Below are 23,798 nucleotides of genomic sequence, written 5' to 3' on the forward strand. Positions count from 1 at the left end.
CACTCCTTGGTGCTGTCAAGGTGGCTAGTTTATAGCTTTATGAGCCAGGGGAACAAGGGGTAGGCTGGATCGCCCAGGATCTCTATTGCATTTCAACATTCCCAATGGTAATCGGTCAGTCAGGAAAGAAAGCCCCTGCTTGCAGCTTTTGAACAGACCTGTGTTCTTAAAGATGTACACGTCATGCACCTTCACTGACTGATGCACAACTTGTTTTGGCCCCATCAGGCATTGCAAGCCCACACTGATGTCAGTAAAGTGTCCACAGTGATCCACCAGTGATCGCATAACCATAGAAAAGTAACCCTTTCTTTTGATGTACTGTGTGGCAAGGTGGTCTGGTGCTAAAATAAGGATATGAATGCCATGTATCACCTCACTGTAGTTTGGGAACCCCATTGCTGAAAACCATATGCTATGTCCTACACATTGACATGAGGCTGTTAAGCACCTGACTCTAATTAAGGCCCCTCTGATGCTGTAAAGGGGCTCACTCCAGTCAGGCCAAAGGGAGCCAGAGGAGAGGAAGTGTGTGTGAGGAACTGGGAGCAAGAGGCATGCAAGAAGCTGAGAGTGAGTAGGCATACTGCTGGAGGACTGAGAAGTACAAGCATTATCAGACAAGAGGAAGGTCCTGTGGTGAGGACAAAGAAGGTGTTGGGAGGAGGCCATGGGGAAGTAGCCCAGGGAGTTGTAGCTGTCGCACAACTGTACCAGGAGACAGCTGCAGTCCACAGGGCCTTGGGCTGGAACCCGGAGTAGAGGGTGGATCCGGGTTCCCCCCAAACCTCCCAACTCCTGATCAGACACAGGAGGAATTGACCTGGACTGTGGCTTCTACCAGAGGGGAAGGTCTCTGGGCTGTTTCCTGACCTACAGTGTGAATCTGTGAGGTGAGCAAATCCGCCAATAAGCGCAGGACCCACCAAGGTAGAGGAGGAACTTTTTCACACTTAGCAGATCACCATGGCTGTCTCTTGGACATAAATATTTGGGGGACGGGTGGGAGGCAAAGACCATTATGTCAGATTTGTTAAAAACTCTGCGTTTTAGAAGAGCATACAGAAGGAAACACTTTTTCTGACCCACTGTATTGTGTCTCCATCCCTACAGTGACTTTGAGTGGTGAATCAGCATATTCAATGTTGCTGTTGCCCTTGGAGCCATAGCCTGATTACATAAGGCCAGAGAGTATTTCAGCACTCAGCAGGTGCAGTATGGTGGTGAAGCATGCTCTAGCAAGGCTTAAAGCAAGGTGAAGATGTTTGTTGACACACAATGACAGTGACATCAGCAATGTGCCAATAACATATTGTGACAGAGTGCTGGGGGCTAACAGATGAGCCAGCACTCTGATCACTGGTACCTATTAGAGTGGGGAATGGAATCAGGTTGGGTGGCTGGGGAAGCTAAGTAATTAATTAGCTTGCTAGCTAGACATTGATAAAAATACTGTAAGGAAGTGCTAGGGAGGAAGAGAAACAGGGCTAGCAGAGCCCAGACTGATGGACGTCTCAAGGAAGGGAAATTTCTGATCCTCTCAGGACCTTGGGAAAGGGCTAAAGGTACAGGGAACACTGTAAATAGCATTGCTGCACAGGACTGTAAAGGTGTCAGTGAAGGGAATATAAATAAACCACACAACATTGCTACTTAACCAGCAAAGTCTAAACAGATTTCTGTGCCACCAGAGAGCAGGAGCAGAGTTAGATATCTCCAAACTGTATCAGGCACAATGTCTGTGGAAATAAGCATGATTTTTTTCAATACATAGTGGGGTGATGAAGCTAATTTAGAACAGAACAGACTAGGGATGAGATCCTTATTCCTGGCCTGGCCCTGACGCAAGGTAAAAGAGCCAATGAGGAGTAAAGGGGCACCAAAAAGGCCCAAATCTGATTGGGGATCATTTCTGCTCATGCAGGACCTGAAGAGCACAGCTATAAGGCTGTCTTCTGAGGACCTCCGTGCATGCCCTGGCTTTGGGGGCATACTGGGGGCAAGGCAGGGGCCAGAAAAGATATGTCATAGGTGAGATCATAGCACAATAGAGATACTGGGCAGTGTTTCAGTTTGGGGAGGCTGCCATAATTTAGACAGGTCCCTCAGAGCTGTCCAAATTACACTGAGGGATACAGAGCAGCTCAGGACTGGGGGGATATAAAGGTGGCTTAAAACACCTTGGTTGCTCTTCCACCTGGGCAGCAAATCAGCACAGAATCTCATCCAAGGTGTACAACCAAAATGAGAAATGGTCTTTGGAAATATTTTCAAAATGCAAAGAATTTTGGGATGGATAATACTTTACACTTCATATAGGCAGACTTAAATGTTAGCATTTGCTACTATTGAATATTATTGTTTGCTGTGTTGGTGATGAGTTTATCCTTGTGTAGTGTCTAACTGTTATATAAAATGTATGAGCTAAGGCGAGAGATTCTATGGAAGAGTGGATTAGGGATATACTGCAGTTAAAATAAAGTTTGCTTTGTGGGCTTTTGACACAGAGAAAATTAATAAAAGTAAACTTTATTGATCACATAAACACACAGCCAGCTGAAGTAAGTACAAGGTTTATAAAACTACTGGAACATTTAATTTCATAACTCTAGCAACATCCATGTTGGTTTTTTTCCCCCACTTGCTCTTGTAGGGGTAGAATGGAGATGATTTTTTGGTTTGCTGGCAGTTCCGAGGGGAAAAGAAATGGTTTAGATGGAATTGAATCTGAAAACTCTGAAAAATTTTGGCAAATTGAAAAAGTCCATTTCAGGTGAAACAAAACATGCTGGAGCTGTGGAATTCATTGCCAGGGAATGTTGTGAAGGCCAAAACTATAATGGACTTAAAAAAAGAATTAGATAAGTTCATGGAGGATAGGTCCATCAATGTCTATTAGCCAATATGGTCAGGGATGCAACCATATGCCCTGGGTATCCCTAACCTCTCATTGCCAGAAGCTGGGAGTGGATGACAGGGGATGGATCACTCGATGATTGCCTGTTCTATTCATTCCCTCTGGGGCACCTGGAATTGGTCACTGTTGGAAGACAGGATACTGGGCTAGATGGACCATTGGTCTGACCCAGTATGGTCGTTCTTATGTTCCTATGAGCCACTTTAGAACTGAAGATGGGTGGGGGCTCCACCCGTGAGGGAGGCTCTACCAGGATTTGTTGGACAGCAAAAGTTCACTGAATGGGCCAGGCCTTCTTTCCATTTGTTTTACATGATAGTTTGAGGCACTTTGCTTAAAATTCAGTTACATTTTGTCTTTGCAGGTAATAAAATGCGATTGACTTTGATGAGAAATACAAAAACACAACGTCAACAGTGCATGTGGCCGGGGTCACCCTGACTAAGACTGCTGTCAGGCACAGAGAGGTAAGGGAGCCTGGACAGAGCTAACAGAGGGAAAGAGAGCACCACTGATCCCTCCCTAAAAGAGGAGCTGAGACTGCTGAACAGTGGACAGTGCAGACTGATGGCAGTTTAGGGTACAGAGCAGCTACTCTAAAGAAGCACATGAAATGGAGTAGTGGTGGTGGCAGGAACAGCAGCAGTTTGTCTGAGGTGATGGACGGAACTGAGTGGTGGAAGCAACAGCTTCAAGGTGATAGATGGCTCAGAATGGCAGCAATACCTTCAATGGCATGAACAGCAGAGAGCAGTGGCACAGCTAGGCAGCTTGGGCTGAAGCCACAGATAGAGCAGCAGCCTACCCAAGAGACTCTGTGTAGGCCTCCCTGCCCAGCAGTTAAAGCTGAAATCAGTCCAGTTGGGTTAGATAATGGAGTCCAGACTTCTCTGACCTACTAGAATCCTTGAACTTCTTCAGCCTAGGACAGCTAACTGTGAGTGGGGAGCTGGGGAGGAGGGAACTGTCCAGAACATATCAGCCACTCACAATGGCCAAAGGAGAAGTGAGTCTGGGACTATGGTTAAGACTCCCTGAGGGTTGGAAGTCTTACCTCACAGACTTTCTGAATTACTGGTCTATCCAAATTCAGTCTGTTTTCCTGTCTTCCCCACCCCACCCCAACCATAGATTTAGAAATTCCAAGGCCAGAAGGACCATTGTGCTCATCTAGAGTGACCTCATCTATAGCAAAGGCCATAGAACTTCTCCAAACTAATTCTGAGCATAGCTTTTAGAAAAACATCCAATCTAGATTTTAAAATTGACAGTGATGGAGAATCTCCTGGTAAATTGTTCCAATGGTTAATTATTCTGTTAAAAATTGATGCCTTATTTCCCATCTGAATTTGACTAGCTTCAACTTCCAGCCATTGGATCATGTTCTACCCTTCTTGAATTGTGGGCACCCAAATTGGACACAAAGTTCTCTTTGTTGTAACCATGGACTCAGTGCTTGCAAGTGGGGACGAATTGCCCATCAGTGGTGCCCAGGGCAATGTATATAGTTTCCCAGGTTTCTCGGTGGGGGTCTTGAGGCAATGTTAGTTATATCTTTAAGGAAACCCTTCAAAAATTGAACACAGCCCCTTTTGCTGATGACAACACTTGGCAGAAGGGTTACATGTGTTTGCTTGTTAGTCCTCGATCAGGCACATGCTTATGTCTTGCCTCCTCGGACACTTTTATTCTGTTCAAGCTGCTATGTTTGTCTGGCTCAGCAATCTTATGTCACTTAAGCTCTGCCTGCTCACTCTGACACATGGCTTCCTACTTCTTCTGGCTCTCCTCCACAAGCAGCTTTTCCTGCTCCAGCCTCCATGGCTCTGGACTGCTTACCATCACAACTACATCTGCTGGATTGTCTAGGGCCCCATCCGTGGCACTCAGTCACCTGTATGCCCTGTAAGAGAAAAAAATACCCTTCCTGGCCCTTGGTCTGGAGCTGTTGCCTCATCCTGCCTCATGGCATATGAATACATTGTGGCCACCAGCTCCAATTTCTTCTGGTCAGCAGCTAGACCCCGCTGCCACAGAAGCTGCTCTTTCATGAACTGCTCATAATTGATGCTTAATAACTTATTGACATCTGAGACAAACTAACAGACTTGTTCCTGGCTTTTATTTTAAGACAAATAGTGTAAATCCAGCAACAAACACTGTTTTAAAAAGCTTCACACGCTATCACATAGATCCCATTAGCTACCACATCCTGTCACAGGTCCTAGCAAGCTCCCCTTCCTGACCACTCACTAGTACTGTGAAGCTTCTGTAACCCAAAGGGAATCCAGCCATTGCCCCCATAGTTGGGTCCCTAAACACTCTCTCAGGGCACACCTTCTATCTGCCACCCCTTTCTGAGAGCTGGAACCCACCGTCCTGCCACTTAGCTCCTCTGGGCTCAGTGCTTACCCTTCAGACTCCCAGGTACTTATACACACCCCTCTGCCAGACTCCACCCAATAGTAGTGAAGCTTCTGGTTTACATTTAATTCTGTCAGGGGCATGCAGCAATCATGAAGCAGTTACCATACACAGAGAGACACTTTGTTCAGAGTTTAACACTTTCATGCTTTTTTATACTTAATTGTGTAAAGTATGAGGGGGTACAGATCATACAAAAGACTAAACGCCTTGCTTCAGTTTCCTCACTGCTCCAGGAAATTCTTTGGGAGGGAGTCTGAGTTCCTTGGATTGTCCAGAGTCCTTGGGTCCATCTGGGCTCAGGAAAGTGGGAAGGGCCTTCCTGTCCTATGAAATTGCTACCTGCTGGGTGACCTTTCCCTCCTAGAGCCCCTCACCCATCTTCTGTGACCTCATTTTTTCCTGCCCCGTGCATCCTCTTCCTGTGTGGTTCCCTGTTCCTGAGTTGTTCCTTTATACACCTCTACCCCGATATAACGTGACCCGATGTAACATGAATTCAGATATAATGCAGTAAAGCAGTGCTCCTGGGGGGGGGGGGGGCAGGGTTGCACACGCTGGTGGATCAAAGCAAGTTTGATATAACTCGGTTTCACCTATAACACAGTAAGATTTTTTTGGTTCCCGAGGACAGCATTATATAGGGGTAGAGGTGTATTAAAGCTGCCTCGGTCACCTGTCCTCTTTTGTTCTACTCCTTGTGAGTTTCCACTGCTTTTACGTTCTTCCCTCCCTTCTGAGGAATCAGTTAACCTGGTTTTCCTAAGGATTCAGCTGCTTTTTTACCTAAGTTTTGTGAGGTCTCAGTACTGTCATTAGCCATTAATTTTTCTCATTGTCCCTGTCTGGTGTGTATTTGCTACACAGTCTGTCAGTAATAGTGGATCCACATACACATAGGCACTCATAAAATAGCAGTTGTTCATAATACACAATATCAATTACACAATATCATAGAATCATAGAATCATAGAATCTCAGGGTTGGAAGGGACCTCAGGAGGTCATCTAGTCCAACCCCCTGCTCAAAGCAGGACCAAACCCAACTAAATCATCCCAGCCAGGGCTTTGTCAAGCCTGACCTTAAAAACCTCTAAGGAAGGAGATTCCACTATCAATCAGAATTCATACATTATACAGAGTCCCTGAATTAGTAATAATAAATTATAGGATTAAAACCATGAAAAAGGCACCTCTATCCCTTGGAACACCAAAGAATGTTACAACAGTAATCATTTCTTTTCATTTCTCATTCCAGTGTCTTCTTGAAAGGGACTCTGTACAGAGACTCCAAATGGCAAGAACATAAAATATAGTCTTCATACATAGCAATAAAATAATGAAGGTGAGGATAGGTGAGGAATTGGGAGCAATGCGAACAGAGAATTTGGGGGTGGATTGGATACAGTTATGAGCTAACAACTTTTATGCATGGTCGCTTAGTAATCTCTACAGCCCAGTGTATGTGGGGCAAGACTTCACTTCCTAAAGAACATTCATCTTACTGGACAAAACAAAGGATCCATTCTCCAGAAAACTTTAATTGTATTCAAATTTTATATGTATTGCCATTTTTTCAAGCTGTGAAGTATAATGTTCAAGTAATGTGAGAGTTTTTCTTTCTTTCTTTCATTCTGAGCATTTTGCCCATCTTCCTGGATAAGATTCAAGAGTGAGACAGTGGCAACCTAAGAATATTTCTGCTGTTAAATGTGTTTAACAGTGAAACAGGTTTTGCAAATAGTTCTTGGTAATCATGTCCCAGTTTGGAGTCTCAGTGATTCATTGTAACGTTCTTAACAGTCTTTTCCTGGCTCCCCATTTTTACTCTCAAGTGATGTGTGTGATTAAAGGCCAACAGCAGAATAACAGCATAATTTTGTAACTCAAGACAAGTGGCATAGCTTTACATAATTGTCACTGAGAATCCACCTCTTACATACTTGGATAAAAGACAGAACAGACCTTATCTGTGTTTGGATATTCCTATTCAGTGGAGTTGCCAGCCTGCCAAATTAACAAAGAGTAAATTGTAAAGCACATCTTCTTTACCATGTGTTTTCTTATATAACCTTCTCAAGAGAAGCTTTTCTTCAACTCTATGTGCAATGACAAGCAATGCCTTGGAGCTGAAAGGCCTCACATTCTCAGTCAAACTGTATGATCCCATTATCCAGGTCTGCCCCTAACCAGCCAAAACCAAGTGCCAAATTCTCTCTTAGAGGCACAAACACGTTAGAAAGCAGAATTTGGCCACAGGTGTCAGCAGGAAACAGTCAAGTTAACAAATCTTAAAGCATATTCTCTGAGGTAAAAACTCTGCCAATGTGCCACTCAATAGACTATGCATGATGAATCATCAAACAAATATTCTCGAGCATGAAAAAAAATCTAGCCTCTGCCAGCATGCCAATCAATCTGAGATTGCCTAAAGAATCACAAAACATATTCAGAGACAAGTAAAAAATTTCTGGACTCTGCCAGTATGCTGGGACAATCAATCATGGTGTGCCTGATGAATCATGAAACACATTCTGCAACATGTCAGCACATATACACAGCTGGCACAGCTCTCATCACCCTGAGTTTGTCTCACAGTTAAATTGACTGAAGGTGAGTTATAGAAATGTTTTTTCTCCCACCTACTGACCTCCACAAACAGCAAGTCTTAAAATTGCTTAGTGTGTCTTTGGTTAAAACTGAAGATTTTAGACAAGGGTTCAACAAGATAGCTAACACATATTTGTGATGTCTAACAGGTTGTTAAACCACCATTGAAACTGTTGGGCACATATTTTAACAAGAGAATGGACTCCTACAGAAATCTTTCTCTTTAAAGTCTTCCATTTTACTTAAATCAGAGGGAGGACCAATTCAACACTAATATCACAAATGTCCTGTTCCAATGCCCTTACAAATTAGACTAATTCCACCATCATGATTCAATACATAGGCAATACATCACTATTATTATTATCTTATTTCACAGCCAGCACATATAGAGTTGCTACTTGACAGATAATCCTTCCATTATAAATTGTAAAATGTTGAGAGCCCAGCATATCAAAATACCTTGGATCAAGTTAAAACATTGCATGTGAATCTCCACACATAAGTTTATACCAGTGTACAGTGGAACTGGTTAATTTTTTTCTGACAAATATTTTTTAATGATAAATGGCCTTTTTCCCCCCTCTAACCCTTCCCCCCCAATTTAGCAGAATTTTTTCATTTAGTTTGAAATTTTCCTGTTTATTTATAAAAAAAAGGAAAATTGAAAAAAAAATTGTAAACTTTTTATGTTTCTAGAAACCAAATTATTTTTTTAAAGTTTTTATTTTACCAAGACCCAAAACAGTTTTATGTTTTAATCAATAAAGGAAGATTCCACAAAAGATTTTGAACAAAAAAAAGCTTTCAATTTTTGTTGTTGTTTTTGTTGAAGGTACTTATCATGTTCTTACCAGCTGTAATAAAATAAATAATAATAATACCTACCAGTTTTCATCAGTAGATGTCAAACGACTTTATAAAGGGAGTATCATTATCCCCATATTACAGATAGTGAAACTGTAACTGCACTTACTTTAATGAAGTTATTCTTGATTTACATTGGTGAAAATGAAAGAAGACCCAGTCTCATTGTTCTTACTCTGAAAATGGGGACCCAAGAAGGAAACTGAGTCAACAGGCCACCTGTAAGGCTTCTCTGACACCACAAGGAGGCATCCAGAAGGAGGCCATACATTTACATGAATCAGTTTATCAGAAGTTAATTATTCTAAGCTGCACTAGCTTGGCTTCCACTTTGTTAAACAAGCATACTTTCTTAATAACTCATCTTGGAGTAGATAGTGGTACTTTACAGGATTATTAATGTAAGCTATGGAAATATTCAAGGCCACAGAAGATATACCTCCATCAAGTTGTTCTGTCATATATAACATGATTATTTAGTTTCATTTACCAAGTTTGGTGTCTAATTTGGCTAGTAATGAAAACTACTATTGCACCCACAACACTGTCTAAGGAATCAAGATTGCTCTGCAGGGTGAAGTATAGTATAACATGGAGAAAATTGATCACTTACATTTTCTAGAACCACCCTTTTGTTCCTAAGTACCCAATCATTTATTTTCTATTCCTGCTGCTATGTAGCCATCCTGTTAATTTTGCAGAAAGCATTCTTTCAAGGTGACACAAGAACCACCTTAATCATTACTGAAGTTATAAGACATGCTATTGAAAAGTGCTATACACTAATGCAAGCTTCTGAGTACTTACCTGATGATGTTGAGGTGGTGCTTAGTACCTTGAAGGATCTAGTCCATAAACTTATATTATTATTGGACGACATTCCTGAAGCCAATGATGAGTACCTCATATAATTGAAGATGAATTACCCCAGATTACGTGTCATCCCCTCTTCTTTACACTTCAGAAAATGGGGTTGAACCAGAGACGGATTAAGGTACCTAGGGGCCCTGGGCCAGAGCCAGTGGGGGACCCATCCCCATCCCTTCCGCCTGCAGTCCCGCTCCCATTCTGCTCCTTCTGTCTGTGGCCCTGCTCACTGCCCCACCCCCTTGCACCGTTTCCCCCATTTGGACTACAGTCCTGCCCCATTCTGCCCCCCCATCCTCTGGCAGTCCCAAAGCCAGAGAAGTAAACAATACATTAAGCAACCCTCAGCTCCTATCCAAAATGAGAGCTGATGCCTATGAATTAAAGCAGTGGTTCTCAGCCTCTTCCCTACTGTGAATCATAGAATCATAGAATCTCAGGGTTGGAAGGGACCTCAGGAGGTCATCTAGTCCAACCCCCTGCTCAAAGCAGGACCAATCCTCAACTAAATCATCCCAGCCAGGGCTTTGTCAAGCCTGACCTTAAAAATGTCTAAGGAAGGAGATTCCACTAGCTCCCTAGGTAACCCATTCCAGTTCTTCACCACCCTACTAGTGAAAAAGTTTTTCCTAATGTCCAACCTAAACCTCCCCCTCTGCAACTTGAGACCATTACTCCTTGTTCTGTCATCTTCTACCACTGAGAACAGTCTAGATCCATCCTCTTTGGAACCCCCTTTCAGGTAGTTGAAAGCAGCTATCAAATCCCCCCTCATTCTTCTCTTCTGCAGACTAAACAATCCCAGTTCCCTCAGCCTCTCCTCATAACTCATGTGCTCCAGCCCCCTAATCATTTTTGTTGCCCTCCGCTGGACTCTCTCCAATTTGTCCACATCCTTCTTGTAGTGTGGGGCCCAAAACTGGACACAGTACTCCAAATGAGGCCTCACCAGTGCTGAGTAGAGGGGAATGATCACATCCCTTGATCTGCTGGAAATGCCCCTACTTATACAACCCAAAATGCCATTAGCCTTCTTGGCAACAAGGGCACACTGTTGACTCATATTCAGCTTTTCGTCCACCGTAACCCCTAGGTCCTTTTCTGCAGAACTGCTGCCCAGCCATTCGGTCCCTAGTCTGTAGCAGTGCATGGGATTCTTCCGTCCTAAGTGCAGGACTCTGCACTTGTCCTTGTTGAACCTCATCAGATTTCTTTTGGCCCAATCCTCTAATTTGTCTAGGTCCCTCTGTATCCTAACCCTACCCTCCAGCGTATCAACCACTCGTCCCAGTTTAGTGTCATCTGCAAACTTGCTAAGGGTGCAGTCCACACCATCCTCCAGATCGTTAATGAAGATATTGAATAAAACCGGTCCCAGCACTGACCCTTGGGGCACTCCACTTGATACCGGCTGCCAACTAGACATGGAACCATTGATCACTACCCGTTGAGCCCGACCATCTAGCCAGTTTTCTATCCACCTTACCGTCCATTCATCCAGCCCAGACTTCTTTAACTTGCTGGCAAGAATACTGTGGGAGACTGTATCAAAAGCTTTGCTAAAGTCCAGAAATAGCACATCCACTGCTTTCCCCTCATCCACAGAGCCGGTTATCTCATCATAGAAGGCAATTAGGTTAGTCAGGCATGACTTGCCCTTGGTGAATCCATGCTGACTGTTCCTGATCACTTTCCCCTCCTTTAAGTGGTTCAGAATTGATTCCTTGAGGACCTGTTCCATGATTTTTCCAGGGGCTGAGGTGAGACTGACTGGCCTGTAGTTCCCTGGATCTTCCTTCTTCCCTTTTTTAAAGATGGGCACTACATTAGCCTTTTTCCAGTCATCCGGGACCTCCCCCGATCGCCATGATTTTTCAAAGATAATGGCCAATGGCTCTGCAATCTCATCGGCCAACTCCTTTAGCACCCTCGGATGCAGCGCATCCGGCCCCATGGACTTGTGCTCCTCCAGCGTTCCTAAATAGCCCCGAACTACTTCTTTCTCCATAGAGAGCTGGTCACCTCCTCCCCATACCGTGCTGCAGAGTGCAGCTGTCTGGGAGCTGGCCTTGTCTGTGAAGACAGAGGCAAAAAAAGCATTGAGTACACTAGCTTTCTCCACATCCTCTGTCACTAGGTTCCCGCCCTCATTCAGCAAGGGGCCCACACTTTCCTTGACTTTCTTCCTGTTGCTAACATACCTAAAGAAACCCTTCTTGTTACTCCTAACATCTCCGGCTAGCTGCAACTCCAAGTGTGATTTGGCCTTCCTAATTTCACACCTGCATGCCTGAGCAATACTTTTATACTCCTCCCTGGTTATTTGTCCAATCTTCCACTTCTTGTAAGCTGTTTTTTTGTATTTAAGATGAGCAAGGATTTCACTGTTAAGCCAAGCTGGTCAACTGCCATATTTACTTTTCTTCCTACACATAGGGATGGTTTGTTCTTGCAACCTCAATAAGGTTTCTTTAAAATACAGCCAGCTTTCCTCGACTCCTTTCCCCATCATGTTATTCTCCCAGGGGACCTTGCCCATCAGTTCCCTGAGGGAGTCGAAGTCTGCTTTTCTGAAGTCCAGGGTCTCTGTTCTACTGCTTTCCTTTTTTCCTTGTGTCAGGATCCTGAATTCGACCATCTCATGGTCACTGCCTCCCAGGTTCCCATCTACTATTGCTTCCTCTACTATTTCTTCCCTGTTTGTGAGCAGCAGGTCAAGAAGAGCTTTTCCCCTAGTTGGTTCCTCCAGCACTTGCACCAGGAAATTGTCCCCTACACTATCCAGAAACTTCCTAGATTGTCTGTGCACTGCTGTATTGCTCTCCCAGCAGATATCGCCGTGATTAAAGTCACCCATGAGAACCAGGGCCTGTGATCTAGCAACTTCTGTTAGTTGCTGGAAGAAAGCCTCGTCCACCTCATCCCCCTGGTCTGGTGGTCTGTAGCAGACTCCCACCACGACATTACCCTTGTTGTTCATACTTCTCAATTTAATCCAGAGACACTCAGGTTTTTCTGCAGTTTCATACTGGAGCTCTGAGCAGTCATACTGCTCTCTTACATACAACGCAACTCCCCCACCTTTTCTGCCCTGCCTGTCCTTCCTGAACAGTTTATATCCATCCATGACAGTACTCCAATCATGTGAGTTATCCCACCAAGTCTCTGTTATTCCAATTACATCATAATTCCCTGACTGTGCCAGGACTTCTAGTTCTCCCTGCTTGTTCCCCAGGCTTCTTGCATTTGTGTATAGGCACTTAAAATAACTCGCTGATTGTCCCGCTTTCTCGGTCTGACACAGGAGTCCTCCCCTCTTGCAGTCTCCTCCTTGTGCTTTCTCCCAGTATCCCACTTCCCCACTTACCTCGGGGCTTTGGTCTCCTTCCCCCGGTGAACCTAGTGAGTCCATGTTACAACAGTAAAATGTTCAGACACCCCCTTCCATCACAGGCCAAAAGAAAAAGAGGAGGATCACAGCCCTCAGCTTCAGATCTCATTAAAGGATAGGGGTGAAATCCTGGCTCCACTGAACTCAAGGAAAAACAAAATGGTTGCAAGCCTCTCAAGTAACGAACATGCCTCAAACATACATATTGCTCTTTTGCTGCCTTTATAATGTAGCATTTAGTGATTTTAAATAGCCAATGAATGCATTTGTCTTAGTTTTTCACCCGAATGCAATATCAGTATATTGACACAAAACAAATTTTTTTTGTTTTGGGTGGGAAAGGGTCTAGATTTTAACATTAATTTTAAGAAGAGGAAGAACAACATGTTTGTTTTATATTCTGGTTTTAGAGATTTGTAAAAGCCTGGAGGGTTTTTTTCCCTCTGAAACTCAAGCTGTTCACTTCTTTTGGAGATATGTGTTTTATTTATTTTCCATTTTAAGGAGTTTAGCTCTAGGTTAATTGACTTCTTGATGATTTGGGAAGTGTAAGAAGGAAAATATATTGCTGTCTAAAGAACACTTCCCATAATCTTTTACCTTTGAGTTTGATCGGAGTGCTGGGGAGTGGGGTCGGGTCACAGGGGGCTTGTCCTGCCCCACTCCACCCGGGGTTCCTGCCGGGGAGTGGGGTCAAGGCACGGGGGCTTGCCCCACCTCTCCCCACCTACCCATCAGTCCTGCCAGGGAGTGGAGTTGGGGCACAGGGGCTTGCCCCGCCTCACTGCATCTGGCGCTCCTGCCAGGGAGAGGATTCAGGGCATGGGGGCACCCATCTTTCCCTTGGCCTAGTGGCAGATGCCACTGGGTTGAACATGAGGCAAGAAGGGTGACTGAGTAATAGTTAAGAAGTTGTGAACTAGTCTAGTTCTTTCTATAAAGAAAATATACCTGATCCATTAAAAATGGCTACTAACTGGCCATATCTAGTCAAATCTAATCGGTTAACTAACAAATGCAACTCATTCACCAACTATTTTCATGTAAAAACAATGATATTATTCAATAACACTCTTAAATATGAACCATTCTCAAACTCACAAATTACCACTGTTTGCTGTATAAATTCCAACAAATTTATGCCAGATATGCACAGCTGTCTTTCTGTCATTTTAATCCACTACAGTATGCCTCACCTGCTAGTGCTATTTGTACACTGTAGAATGTATTGGAAGAGAAAAAGTACACTTCTAAGAAAAAAATCTTTGACATGTTCTCCTTTAATATCTTCTCTCTCTCATATTTCTGTGGGAATTTTATTTCTTTAGGGTATTGTGGAAGCCAGTAAATCAATTAACAAGGATTTAAAGAGATCTTAATGAATGTTAGTTAGCAAGAGTCAGGCCATACTATAACCTTAATGACGTAAGACTTGTAGGAGCAAAGATAGTGCGAGGCGACAGGACAGGAACTGTGTACAAAGTTATTACAACCTTGCAATCACTAACCAAAATGCAGGCTTGCTTTTCTTAGGATTGAGACAAATAAGATAAGCCTTTTTGCTATGTATAAACAAAATGTAGTTGTTGCTTTTTACTGTCTGTATTATTGTTAGAAATTGTCTTTAAAAGGTATAAAGGCTTGCTGTGATTGTTTACCAGTTGAGAGACCTGTCCAGGACCCTGTGTCCTATGGCACTCTCTCCCTCCATTGTAATTACTGGAGAAATAATAAAGTATTTAATTTTGCTGCACCCAAACAAAAAGCGAGAACTGAGTTTTTCTTCGACAATTTGGGGGCTCGTCCGGGATGGCAACGCCCACGGACCCACAGACAACTACTACGGATCATTCCCCTTCGAACCCCATGGCGCCACATGAGAGGTATGAGACCTTTTGAAATCTCTATTGGGGTATCGGAGGAGGACTTTCCGTGAGGACGTCTGTCTCTGTTGGGCTCACGCCATCTGAACTTATTGACTGTGCAGCAGGATCAGATGCAAAGTGGTATTGGGGAGAGGCCCCAATAAGGTTAGTTTATAGCAGTACTGGGAACTGCTGAGTTGGCCAAGGAAATGCATAAGGTAATGCATAAGGTAATGCATAGGTAAATGCATTAGAATGCACCGGTGCTGAGGGGTTTTTACCGCCTCAAGAGGGGTTGTCATACCGCCTCATGGTATTGGTCCGGACCAGGTAAAGATGCATCATGGTTTAAAAAAAAAAAAAAAAAAAAGATAAAAAGGTTGAAAAAGGGTTAAAAAAAGAAAAAGAAAAAGGAAGAAAAAGAGGCCTTGGTGTGTGTGTGTGTACACCAGTGTGAGTGGCTGTTACTGGGCTAGCCCGGTAACTAGTGGATCTTTAGGAGATCCGACCCTCGGTGGGCTGACTCAGCCTGGCATAGTCCGGCGAGGAAGCTGCCTGGGTCTAGGAGTGTGTGAACCCATCTTCCCTCCCCTTTCCTTGTGAGTCTCTCCTGTGTGAGTGGAAAATGGGTAAGGGACTGTCTAAATATTCCACCTCACCCCCTAAGGGTGCCCCAGCATATTACATGTACGTACATTATGGTCCTAAAACCTGCAGGTATTTAAATGATTGGAATCTGTACACGCGTGAAAAATTCATTTAAACAATGCCCATTAGAAGGTACCTTCAATCTAGATAAGATCATATATCTCAGTGGAGCTTTAATCACAGAGAAAAACCTCTGACACAGTGTGAGCAATTTGTCTAGGAACGGGTTAATTTGAAATTCGGCTTAGCCCTGAGATAAAGGAGAAGTTGTTTTGTGTTCAAGGTCATGAATTAGTGCGGACTATGCTAAGTGCAAAGAAAACTGCTTTCAGCCCCAGCTGCTTGTGGAAAATAGAGACAGGCAGTACAAGTTGCAGAATAGGAATTATATTTGCAAAGCTTAACTTCCCAGTGAGACATGTGTGAGTATTAAAGTGGTTTAAGGCTTGGGGCATTCATGTTTTCCTGTGTGAGGTGGGAGCATTCCCAATACTCTCCATTGTTGTTTTATTATTTTTAATGAAGCTTTAAAATTTGATTATATGCTCTGTTGGTCTGATCACCTGACATGAGGGATAAATTAGTAACAGGAATTTGTCACAGTTTGGTGAGCAATAGAGAATTGGGAAGCCCTGCAGAATTTACACCATCTATCTGTTTTACCCTTGTTATTTTGTGTTTGCTTTGTTTGGTATTGTTGGTATTATATGATAAGGATTGTATGATTAAAGGTGAGCCCTAATAGAATAAGGAAACACTATCTGGTTTTGGTGCACTATCTAGTTTTAGCTCTGTTCTGTTTAACCGGTTACTGTTGGTTCTTCTGCTCTGTTTATTTGGGCGTTGGGTGTGTGGGCGGAACTGAACTTCTCGTTCGTAATTCCTCAGGGTGGAAGCCATGTGTGCGATGAAGCTCTGAGGTTGTATTGAGATAATTCTGTCCCGCCCCCCTTGTAACGGACAATGTAATAGAAGTGGAAAAATCTGGCTTAGACTGTAATTTTCTCTGTTCTCTGTGTAATTTTCTTTTCTGTTTAAGTGTCAGCAGACAAATGGGTGGGTCTCTGGGTAGACCCCCAAAGGGGTTTGGATTATATGTTAAGTGAATGGCCATGTATTTTTGCCCAGGTGGCAAGCCTTACTAGGGAGGACTCGGGTAGTCTTGTGAGTAGAAATGTTTTGGGGAAAAGACCAGAAGGGTGGGGCTAGTTGAGGAGCTCTCCCTCCTAGCTAAGAACTGCTTGTGGAACAAGCTAGTATCAATGGAAGGGACGGCTCAGCGAGGAAAAAAGGATTGGGCCCAGGCGGACAGGCAACAGACAGAGTGATTGGAAAACAGGTTGGAAACTTTTGAGGGTGTAGTGGAAAAAAGGAGTAAGTGAATATAAGCATGAGAATTTCAAATACTCAGAAGTATATTTGGAATGGTGCTTTGAATTGGTAAAGTGGCTGTTGGAAGGGAAAAGCAAGTGATTTTTAAGAGAACAGTTTTTTGGTGTCTTTGAAATGTTTGTAAATAAATTCAGGCAAATACATTTATTAGATTGTAATAATTTGGCTAAGACCAATTTTGTTAAATCAGTTGAAGACTGTATACAGTGCTATGTAATGAAAATTTTATTAGGCTCTACAGGCGCTATAAGTGGTGATGTTTTCTTTCAGTGTTTAAAAGCAGGAGTTAAAAAATAAAAACAAGCCGGAAAGCATCTGTGTTACTGCAAATTAACTAACTGATAAGGTAGAGGCCGCTGAACCAGGGCTGTCTAAGAAACACATACGAGAAAATATGGGGTAATTCCTCTGTTTTGCCTAGAATCAACAAGAGTATTTGTATATTTTAAGTATTTAACTGCCCGGAAGGGGTGGACCTCTGTTTTTGTCTTTCAGATGATCAAAGAAAACTAATGCCAGTTGCACGACATTCAACGTACCTTGATTTACTGGCACAGTAAAAAATTATGTTGTGTGTTCTATGTTCTGTCTTGTCGTGTTTGTCTAGTGGCCAGAATTGTTGTGGTTCATATTTTCATGAGATGGTCTGATTTGAAATCAAGCGGAAGTGTTGGATTGAAATGCAGATACTTGTTTTGTTCAACTTAGAATACAAAGTGTTTGGTTACATCAGAAAAATGTGATATACTAAAGTCTAATACATTTTCTTAAGTAAGAGAAAGAAACTACATTGGCCAAATCTTTTAATTGAGAATTGTTGTTAAAATTTGCATACTGACAGTCTTTGGAAGCAAGGACATGAAAAGTTAACCCACTCCCCATATTGTACGAGGGATCCTTCTGGCTACCTCAGACTTTTAGCCAGAGGGCTGGGGATGGTGGATAGCTATTGGACTAGAAGTTATATTAAGTGAACTTCTCAAAGTGGGTGTGCTTGTCCTGGCTTGTTCTTCCAAAGTTCTGTAATAAGGTTATTTTAGTGAAAGGGTATATGTGGCATACATTGAATGATAATACTTCTGTACTGTATAACAGTACTGTTTATGTGTTCATGGTATGAAAAAGGTGTATAATTGAAGAGTAAAAGTTTCCTTTATAGGTTAAAAAAAAAACAAAAAAAAAACAAAAGCCAAGAAGAGAATGGCTAACATGCGCTGGCCCCAGTCAAGGACACCGCTTGGTTGCCTACCAAGGGAAGGGGGGGGGGAATGGTTGCTGCAGTTACACGAGATTGGTGTGCAGCGGCCAGCCCCCTCTCCTCCTTGGGGACCTTTTGTAAATATTCAGATTGATTTTATTTAAATGTCTAAGTGTTGTGGTTATGAATATGTATTAGTTTTAGTTGATGTATTTACCACTTGGGTTGAAGCTTTTCCCTGCAGGACAGTAGATGTCTTTGCTTACAGATTTTGTACCACGTTTTGGCATCCCTGAGACTATCAACAGTGATCGTGGAACTCACTTTACTGGACAGATTGTGAAGGAGTTATGTGCAGTTTTGTAGATCCAATACGACCTTCACTGCCTTCATCATCCACAATCTGCTGGGACAGTGGAACGCCAGAACGGGACTTAAAAAAATAAACTGGCCAAGATTTGTGCTGAGACACACTTAAAGTGGCCAGATGCCCTTCCTTTGGCACTGATGTGTATGAGAACCATTCCCAATCGAACGACAGGACTCAGCCCTCATGAAATTTGACAGGACACCCAATGCTGACTACCAACTGCACCCCCACTAACCCCAGCTCAGATGGACAGTCATTTGCTGGATAACATAATGCTTAAATATTGTCAGGCACTAATGACATGTATTAAGTCTTTTTATACACAGGTGATGGAAGCACTACCAAAGGATCCTGTGCAACCTTGCCACTCGTTGGAACCAGGAGCCTGGGTCTACATAAAGATCCATCAGCGAAAGACTGCCTTGGCTCCATGCTGGAAAGGCCCTTTCCAAGTCCTGCTGACTACCGACACCGCTGTGAAGTGCCACAGACTGACTGCTTGGACCCAGGATTCTCACTGCAAAAAGACCCCTCCACATCAGGAGAATTTTCCTATTGATGATTAGCCTATTCTTTCTTCTAGTTCTACTGTGCTTCTGGACAGCAGGGAAAAAGCTCCCTTGTCCACTGACAGACCAACTGTGCCTTTAGACTTTTCTAGAAAAAGCAAAGCCATTACGGGTGATATGTGCTGGAAACCTCTCCCCTGTAGGATGCTAAACCTTGATTGTTTTGGGAAAGAAGAAGAAGCACTCACTCCACTGACATTGCCAAAGTCCAGGAATTCCTGACTGAAAAGGACACTGAGAACTGACCCTGGTGAAGAAACAAAAAAATTACATACTGGCAGGAAGAAATTTGTGGGACCCATGCTTGGGACTGTGGTATTAATTGGATTTTGGGGTTTATTCTACAGGCTGCGCCCTGTGTTCTGGATAAATCCTTCAATATGTATTGCCCTCCCTAATTGGATTTTAAATGACATTGCCCTTATCCAGTTTTCACGTCACTTTTACATACCCAGATTGCTCACAAGGGGCTGCCATTAGATTAGCACAATGGAGAACCTGGAATGAGAGGACATTGGGCAGATCCCTGTGGGCTAGGGCCAATATTTTAAAAGCCAGGAACATGATAAGAAATTGGGCCAACTAGAAAAGGCTACTAGCCTTGTTCTTGAAACTCAGCTATCTTAAGTACAGGCTGGAGTTGGTGAGTTACATGTCATTTCAGCCCTTAGTTCTATGACCCAGAAGTTACTGACAGAGATGGTATTGCATATCACTGAGGCTGGGAAGGTATTGCAGTGGGATCTAGACCAGACTTGGCCCACTGCCCTTACAGATGCATCAGGAGTACCATCTGATCTGTGGTCATGAAGACATACTTGGACACTTTCTGGATGGAAGTGTGGACATTCACAGTGCTCCTTCCAAGCATATGGACCAGTTAGGGTGGGTGTGGGCTCCCACATACCGAATCCTGCTGGGTCCATGGGGAGGATGCCTGTGGGACTGTAATTGTTTACCGAGACATCTGGGGAAATTAGACCACCTGGTATCTCCAACTGATTTCTAGACAGTACCCCTAGAATGACACCTGACATTTTGGATAAGAATAGAGGGTCAATAGACATTTTGGCCGTTAGAACCACCACAGCTCAGTGTATCTATAAACTGAAGCTAGGGGAAGTTGTCACTGTTTATGACAATATTTGTTGAGAGGGTGGAGGTCAAGGAACTACCCTGACGGGACACCCACTTTTTCATGCTAATGATAATTCCCATGCTTTAGAATATATATCAAGCTGGAAGGAATGCCTTTCATACAGCTTATAGAGTGTTTACGTTATGTACTAGGTATGATGTTTTGTGCTTTGTGTTCGCAATTGTACAACAGCCCCATTATATTATTCCTATGGGATTGTTATTGTTTGTAGTGTTGTTAGTTACTTTAGGATTATATTATTGTTGTTGTTGTTGTAAATAACGTAAGAATAGCAATACCTTTCATGTTCATGCTAATCATGCATTGTCATTAGGTCCCATGACGGTTGACATGTTTGCTGTAGAATCTGAAGTCCATGGTTTCATGCAAATTGAGATTTGAAATTGTTTGTTGTACTAGAAGTACAAAAGGGGGGAGTGTGGAAGCCAGTAAATCAATTAACAAGGATTTAAAGAGATCTTAATGAATGTTAGTTAGCAAGAGTCAGGCCATACTGTAACCTTAATGACGTAAGACTTGTAGGAGCAAAGATAGTGCGAGGCGACAGGACAGGAACTGTGTACAAAGTTATTACGACCTTGCAATCACTAACCAAAATGCAGGCTTGCTTTTCTTAGGATTGAGACAAATAAGATAAGCCTTTTTGCTATGTATAAACAAAATGTAGTTGTTGCTTTTTACTGTCTGTATTATTGTTAGAAATTGTCTGTAAAAGGTATAAAGGCTTGCTGTGATTGTTTACCAGTTGAGAGACCTGTCCAGGACCCTGTGTCCTATGGCACTCTCTCCCTCCATTGTAATTACTGGAGAAATAATAAAGTATTTAATTTTGCTGCACCCAAACAAAAAGCGAGAACTGAGTTTTTCTTCGACAGTATGGAAGTGGGGTACAAATGAGATGTTGGTCCAAAACCAATAATTTACATATGGAACTTAGCATTCAAGTTCCAAAGGAATCTTAGTTTAAGTCAAAAAAATCATTCTGGTAGCACACACACCACTCCTGACAGCTAGATATCATCATGTTTGCATTTACATATTTCACTGGCTTCACTGCCTGTGATACACAATTCAAAAGCCTGAGATTGTCCTCTCGGATGACAAACACACTTTCTGCCCAGTTTATGTCTGTCAGGGACATAATATATCCCATACTCATTCAGGCTGGGGAGGCACAGCTCCAATGAAGCCAAAGCCTCAGTATCCAGGAGGAAGATTACCAGCAGTAGTTGGTGAGAGGAGGACTTTTAAACACATAAACACACACACTCAGCTTCAGTATAAGATACTTTTGAGGTGGGAAGTATTTATTCCATTTGCTGCATCAGCCCCCACATCCAGCCCCATCAGTGGGGTGGATGAATCCTTTAAATGATCCCAGCAGTCAGCACTAGCCTGAATGTGACGATTCTGATTTGAAGATGACCAGGGAGGAGTATAAAAATATTGCTCAGGCATGCAGGAGTGAAATCAGGAAAGCCAAATCACACTTGGAGTTGCAGCTAGCAAGAGATGTTAAGAGTAACAAGAAGGGTTTCTTCAGGTATGTTAGCAAAAAGAAGAAAGTCAAGGAATGTGTGGGCCCCTTACTGAATGAGGGAGGCAACCTAGTGACAGAGGATGGGGAACAAGTTAATGTACTCAATGATTTTTTTGCCTCTGTCTTCACAAACAAGGTCAGCTCCCAGACTGCTGCACTGGGCAGCACAGTATGGGGAGAAGGTGACCAGCCCCCTGTGGAGAAAGAAGTGGTTCGGGACTATTTAGAAAAAATGGATGAGCACAAGTCCATGGGGCCAGATGTGCTGCGTCCGAGGGTGCTAAAGGAGTTGGCCGATGAGATTGCAGAGCCATTGGCCATTATCTTTGAAAATTCATGGCGAGCAGGGGAGGTCCCGGATGACTGGAAAAAGGCTAATGTAGTGCCCATCTTTAAAAAAGGGAAGAAGGAGTATCCGGGGAACTACAGGCCAGTCAGTCTCACCTCAGTCCCTGGAAAAATCATGGAGCAGGTCCTCAAGGAATCAATTCTGAAGCACTTAGAGGAGAGGAAAGTGATCCGGAACGGTCAGCATGGATTCACCAAGGGCAAGTCATGCCTGACTAAACTAATTGCCTTCTATGCTGAGTTAACTGGCTCTGTGGATGAGGGGAAAGCAGTGAATATGTTATTCTTTGCCTTTAGCAAAGCTTTTGATACGGTCTCCCACAGTATTATTGCCAACAAGTTAAAGAAATATGGGCTGGATGAATGGACTATAAGGTGGATAGAAAGATGGCTAGATCGTTGGGCTCAACATAGATCAATGGCTCCATGTCTAATTGGCAGCCGGTATCAAGCAGAGTGCCCCAAGGGTAGGTCCTGCGGCCGGTTTTGTTCAATATTTTCATTAATGATCTGGAGGATGGCGTGGACTGCGCTCTCAGCTGGAGGGTAGATATAGGATACCGAGGGACCTAGACAAATTAGAGGATTGGGCCAAAAGAAACCTGATGAGGTTCAACAAGGACAAGTGCAGAGTCCTGCACTTAGGATGGAAGAATCCCATTCACTGTTACAGACTAGGGACCGAATGGCTAGGCAGCAGTTCTACAGAAAAGGACCTAGGGGTTACAGTGGACGAGAAGCTGAACATGAGTCAACAGTTTGCCCCTGTTGCCAAGAAGGCATTTTGGGCTGTATAAGTAGGGGCATTGCCAGCAGATCGAGGGATGTGATCAGTCCCCTCTATTCGACATTGGTGAGGCCTCATCTGGAGTACTGTGTCCAATTTTGGGCCCCACACTACAAGAAGGATATGGAAAAATTGGAAAAAGTCCAGTGGAGGGCAACAACAATGATTAGGGGGCTGGAGCACATGACTTATGAGGAGAGGCTGAGGGAACTGGGATTGTTTAGTCTGCAGAAGAGAAGAATGAGGGGGGATTTGATAACTGCTTTCAACTACCTGAAAGGGGGTTCCAAAGAGGATGGATCTAGATTGTTCTCAGTGGTAGGAGATGACAGAACAAGGAGTAATGGTCTCAAGTTGCAGTGTTGGAGGTTTAGGTTGGATATTAGGAAAAACGTTTTCACTAGGAGGGTGGAAAAGCACTGGAATGGGTTACCTAGGGATGTGGTGGAACCTTCTTCCTTTGAGGTTTTTAAGGTCAGGCTAGACAAAGCCCTGGCAGGGATGATTTAGTTGGAAATTGGTCCTGCTTTGAGCAGGGGGTTGGACTACATGACCTCCTGAGGTCCCTTCCAACCCTGAGATTCTATGATTCTATGATCCCTTTCCTAATGGTTCCCAACCTTCTGTTATGTTTTTTGACAGCTGCTGCACAATGAGCAGAGAGAACTATCCACAATGACTCCAAAACCTGTTTCTAAGCAGGGCCGCCCAGAGGATTCCGGGAGCCCGGGGTCTTTGGAGGCGGGGGGCCCCGCTTCGGCGGTAAGTCGGCGGCAGGGGGTCCTTCTTTTCTGGGAGCCGCCGCCAAAGTGCCCCAAAGACCCACGGCAGGGACCCTCCTCCACCG

General features: G+C 43.5%; 1 long non-coding RNA gene across 1 annotated transcript; it reads left to right on the forward strand.

The window, feature by feature from the left end:
• Positions 1-1,344: 1,344 nt before the first annotated feature.
• LOC120399361 lies at positions 1,345-6,904 on the forward strand. The gene is made up of 3 exons (XR_005595112.1): positions 1,345-1,565; positions 3,282-3,854; positions 6,599-6,904. It is a non-coding gene; the product is annotated as an uncharacterized LOC120399361 (long non-coding RNA).
• Positions 6,905-23,798: the final 16,894 nt, after the last annotated feature.

Source organism: Mauremys reevesii, linkage group 2 (assembly GCF_016161935.1).
Source record: "Mauremys reevesii isolate NIE-2019 linkage group 2, ASM1616193v1, whole genome shotgun sequence".
NCBI lineage: Eukaryota > Metazoa > Chordata > Testudines > Geoemydidae > Mauremys > Mauremys reevesii.